This window comes from Sylvia atricapilla, chromosome 3 (assembly GCF_009819655.1).
Source record: "Sylvia atricapilla isolate bSylAtr1 chromosome 3, bSylAtr1.pri, whole genome shotgun sequence".
Classification (NCBI taxonomy): Eukaryota; Metazoa; Chordata; class Aves; order Passeriformes; family Sylviidae; genus Sylvia; species Sylvia atricapilla.
In genome coordinates this window covers 32,963,392-32,969,391 of record NC_089142.1, presented here as the reverse complement: position 1 = coordinate 32,969,391, position 6,000 = coordinate 32,963,392, and positions in this window count along the sequence as shown.

The window sequence follows — 6,000 nt, the reverse complement described above, 5'->3', positions numbered from 1 at the left end:
AACTGGAAAATCCTTGAATTAAGGGAAGCACTACTAAGCAAAACCCACAGCATTATTGGTGGGTAACAACATTATTTTTGTACTCAATTCAAAACACAGCATTGTACCAGCTACTATGTAAAGAAAATCAACTCCATCCCAGCCAAAACCAGGACACTCAGATAGAGTACCAGGTCTTTATATTCCCTGGCAGTGGAGTGTTCACAGACATAACTCACCTCATTGCATGGGACTGCATCAACACTTACCTAGCAGATTTTTTCAGCATAGCATCAGAATTAATGAAAGGATTAAAGAGCTTCGTAAATAATAAAAGAACAAATCTCACTTGAATATAACTATTTCCCCTGTCTGAAAAACAAGCAAATAAATCCAAAGAATCTGCTTAGAAGATAGCCCCATATTTAATACTTAGTTGAAGAATCTTAAGATTTCATCTATGGATATAGACATGTTACTAAGACAGTGGAAGGAAATGGCTGTAACCTAAGGATTTCTTGTCCTTAAAAATAAAACTAATCAAATTCATTGGGAAAGATACCTTAAATTTCAATTTTATGGAGCCAGGTTCATTGAAGTGCAGCTTCACTAATTTCAGTGTGTGTCCACAGACACCACAAACAGCAGTTTGCTCTTGCAGCTATGCTCCACCGAGATAATTTTAACTGTACTAATAACTTGAACATCCTCCTTCCCAAACCATCAGGATGAATGCAGGCAGTTGCTGTGCTGCCACAAAAGAGCTCTGCAAGAGCAGATGATGCTGAGGGGAGTGAGCTGGTGCAGCAATGACAGAAACCCCGACAAATTTGCAGGGGGCCTCCCTCAAACCGCAGTGCTGTGGAAGCTGAAGGCTCGGTTAGCGATGCTGACAGCAAAACGCTCCGTGATTTCACTGCTCGTAACACGAGATGAATCACACGTTCTTTGTTGAAAGCTAATTAGATAAAGTGTCATCTCCCAAAGGCTCAAGCTGTGCATATGACAACACCCAGATCACTGCCTGAGTGGGTGTTTCACAAGCTGAGCAATGAATTGCTTTAAGTCACCAAAACTGCCTCCACCTGGGCGAGAAGGAACAAGAACAAATGCTGAGAGATGGGACACGTTGGCTGCACGCACCACAGTTAGGGAGAGATGCACAGTCTGTCACGTCCAGGCTGGCTCCCTCTCCCAAGGGACTAAGGCAGTGGACTGGCAGTGTTGTGGGAAGCCTGGGGAGGCTGGAGTCACTGATTGAGGACAGACAGGGCTATGACCCTGCAATAAAATGCTATTACCCGCCCCACATTTCTTCTCCCTCTCACCCTTCATCACCCAGCAGCAGCAGCCACCACTGCTGTGGTACTCACTCCCAGCTTCCCCACCTGGAGCAGCAAAGTCTCCCACACCCAGGAAAGCTGTGGGTTGGTTGTGGCATGGGGCCAAGCCAGGAAGGGAAGAACCAAGGAAGAGGCCAGGACTTCAGACCAGCCCTGCTTGTTAAGGCTGTTGAACATACACTTGATTCTGTGGCCTCTAACTCCGCTGTAACACACCAAACGAGGAACAATAGTTTGGTTTTATTACAATATAGTGTGACAAAAAAGATTTCAAAAATTTGGAAGTGGTGTAGTTGAAGGAGTAACTAGGTTGTTGGCAAAAAGGGAGGGGCAAAACTTTACTGAAGAGATGGGTGAGGGGACTGACAAAAAATAATTTGAGAGGACTAAGTTACTATTACACTAAGCTTGTCCTTAGTCCTTTTTGTTCTCCACGTATTAACATTTGAATGTCAATCTGCTCACACTTTCCTTCCCAAGGTAAATTCTGTTTTGTGAACAAACCACAGGACCAGCAGGTTACAAGAGATGCCATGAAACTATCAAGAGCTGCACTTGAACAAGGCTGCTCTTTGTTCCTCCACTGCCTCACCTCTCTCGAGTGGCATCTTTTAAAATTCCTCAGGCCAAGCCAGTCGGCATTAAGAACATTATCATCACAGTAGACAAGATCTTTCCAGGTTTTATGGAATAAACAATTACCCAAAATCACTTTATTATGTGACACACACATCTCAATCATCTTCTGCTTTGACTTGTGACACTACCCTGCAGCAGGCTGGATGGTAGAGAAAAGCATACAGCACTACCTTACAGCTGTGGGTCCTGCCGAAGGCAACTTCCCTGCATCTCCTGCACAAACCATCCAAAAATTTTAAACATGCTTAGGTTTGTCCCTTCCTGCAAACCCCTGGACTAGCAAATAAGAGTGTGAGACAGCTGAGCTGCATGCAGAACACAATGTACTGCAAATGCAGGCAGGCTTAGAGTCACATAGTACCTGTCAGGTCCCAGGTCATCACTGAAAGACAGTCTCTAATATCTCCCCTGTGCAGCTGCCACTGAGATCTGCTGCTCCAGACGTGCCAGAGCCCCAGCCCGGCTCACAGACACAGACGGTGCCCTGTCACAGCTCTCGCAGGGGCAGGGTTCTGCACCCTCTCCTGCCCCACCCGCAGCCGAACCAAAGGTCCCTGGGACCCCGGCACAGCCCCGCACACCCACAGCGTCCTTTGCCAGCCGGACCCTGGCAGGGGCTGCCTCGGGCCCTCAGCACAGCTGAAACTGGCAGGGCAGCAGAGGGGAAGGGGCTGCACCAGCTGTACAACCCGCAGAGCCCTGCCTGCAGCCCGGGTCACTGTCCTCAGAACTGCCAGAGGCTGCTCAAGCCTGGAACTAGCAGTGGCTCCGGCAGGGCAGAGCTCACCGACGCTGCAAGAGAGCAACCACAGGCAATTCAGACAATTTCTCTTTTAAGCAAGTACTCAGCTGCAAGCAGAGTGCAAGTAAACAGGAATTATTTAATTACCATATAAAAGTAATTAATTACACACAGGAATCAACGGGGAGTCCTTATGAGACACTGGTGGCACATTACTGTCAGTTGGAGAACGGCTAGCCACAGACCTACATGAGCAAGACCAGACACTACTTTCTGCTCTTAGAGTAGCAGAATTATTTTGGCAGACAAAAATAGGGTTTAAAAACATCACCAAAGACCATAAAGCAATTTCAAAGCAAGTAACAGACCAAGGCTGGGGCTGTTTCAGTGTTGCCCTTGAAATATGGAAATAGGCAACTGATCAAATTATTGTTACAAATTATTGTATACAGTCGATATTACCAACTGTACCTCCTCATCAGGAGGTTTAGTTCTCTTTTTTTTAGGGGGCTGGGGATGACTAAATGAGCCTAAGTACGGATTAGGCCAATGCTGTTTACAGCAGCTGGATTGAGGGACAGACCATCCTCTCCCAGCATCTTCCACCACTTAATGCACGGCCCCAACATCCACATAACACTTCATGTGCTTCCTCTCCACTCTATGCTTTCTGCCAAACTCATGGAATGAGATTTAATCTCAAGTTAAGAATCTAATTTCTCCCGTTCATCTGTGATCCCATGGCAGCCACAGCCACAGAGGAATTAGACCCTGCTGCTGCACATTTAGCAGTGATGCCCCAGATGACTTCGAGCATGGTGACAAACGTACCTTGAGTAGCAGGTGTGACCAAGAACTGATGGGAGACCTGAACCTTTCCAGACAAGCAGCTGAGGGCCAAGCAGGACACCCTTATAACACCTGAAGTGGCACCATGCAGAGACAACCAGTCAGTGGAGTCAGCTGAGTATGCAGAGTAAGTCAAGACTACCTTAAAGGAACTTAGTACCAGCTCAACTGCTCTGCTCAGCCATACACACCTAGATCTGGACACATTTAGGTGGCTTAATCCTGAGCTGAATTCCACACAGAGCCTACTGAAAGCAAGGGGACTCATCTCCCATGAGCAACTCGCCTGTTGCTCATGGCTTTGCTGAAATGAAACCAGGCCCTGCCCACATGTTATCTTTAGATAATCATCAGAAACTTTGTAACTTATGGCACCCAACTCCAGCCAGGTAACAATTCCAAGGCTTGGGTTTTGCTCTAAATTATTCTCGAGGAACCAACTGTCCAGTGCAGCATCAGCCCGTCACCTAGGAAATGATACTTTCATACACAACACCATGTGTCACACCTTATGTACATACTGAGAATTTGAGCAATTTATTTGGAAAAATCAAGGAATGCACCCATCACAGTGGCAAGCTCACAGAAAAATAGTCAGACATCAGCTATCCAAAGTTCCAGAAAACAAAGGGCTCCATTTAGATGCCTGAATGCCAGCATCTATGCTATTTGAAATGCCCTGAGGCACCCAAGATACACATGGAGTTGGCAGATACCACATAGGACCCATGGAAGCAGCAGCTGGAGCCATGGAGACCATGCAGGATACCCCAGTGTCTCAAATACTATTTGATGCAAAAGCATAAGCAACTGAACCAAGTTCTAAAAATCTTGTTCATACTGAAGTCAGCTGTAGCTCTCCCATATCTAATCAACGTGTATCTTGCAGAGCAGCTAAGCTGAAAAAGAGCTACAAAAGAATTACATCCTTATTTTGGGTCTGCTGAAATCTGGCAGAGCTTACAGACTGTGTCAGCTTATTTTGTTATGAACATATAATGCTCACTGAACCCCATGAGCTGCTGTGATAACAATCTCTGCCAGCTTGCTGAATGGATTCCTTTCAGTTGCTGCCTCTGAAGTTATGTGGCTAGAACAGAGCTTCTGCAGTACACCAGTGCACCGGGAACACCAGGTTTTAGCTATGGGAGCAAGAAAGCTGTCTGGAAAGATTAATGGGCTCAGAATTGATTATCAGACCGCAGGAGCAGAAGGTCATTGTGTCAAGGCTCCCGGCTACTGCAGTGAGAATGTACTACTGGCTAATCCTCTTACAAACACATGCACTTCCACGAGGAAGAATACCTCTAATGATTTAAGTCCAATTTTTATATAATCAGTGCACTGTTTATTATGGTGAGGTTGTTACAGCACTACAGACTTAACTGAGCTAGATGACAGAAGAGGATACAAGTCTTTCATCTGCAGTTAATAAATCTGGGATGCCATGAAGGCTGTGTAGGTCTTTCATAGAATCACAGAATAATTTAGGCTAGAAAAGATCTCTAAGATCATCCCAGTTCAACCATTAACCTGGCACAACCAAGTTCACCACTAAGCCATATTCCTAATGTCAAAGCTATATGTCTTTTAAAAACCTCTGGGGACGGTGACTCCCCTATTTCCCTGGAGCTGTTCCAATACTTGACAGCCCTTACAGTGAAGATCTCAGGACCCAGCAATAAACTTTGTACCGTAAGAATTTCCAGCAATTAGTGTTAAATGAGCATGACTAGATAGATTACTAATTTTCTGGACTATCAGCAAGGAGTAGTGACATGATTTTTCCTTTAGGAGCTACTTAGAGTGAAACAATCATTGCCCAGGTTAAATCTGAGAATATCCAATTAAGAGACCCAAGTGGTTAAAAACCAGAAAATATGACTTAGATTTTATTATTAAGAAACTTTGTTATTTGTATGTACCAGCACACACCTTTCCGTCCAGTTTAGCACTGTAAGTCATTTTTCTGTAACACGTGCTTAAACAGCCTCCATCCTTAAGCACAGGTTATGTGAGTGAATACTGCCATCTAGGCAGGCTTTTGGGAGTAGCACCTGTTTTAGAACATTAATCCATCTTTGTCAGGGAAAAATATTCTATTACCCAAAAGAGAGAAGAAAGGAACAATTTTTTATACTATTAAAACCGACACAATACCAGTCACCAAACACACAAAACCTGCCCCTCAAGCAGATTGCAGCAGTCCACATTAGGAGCAAATATTTTCCACATGTTTATTAAGAAATATATTATTCCATATTTCAATACAGGCAACTTGAACTTAAGCTTTGCCCTAAGTTAGAAATCACTTTTTTTTCTGTGAAAACTGTAAATACAAAGCATATATTTTAAGGCCATTAATTACCAAAGTACATTTTACCAAGGCAATACTATAATTGCATGTATTTTATATGTGCTTTGAAATACAGTAACAGTACATTTTTA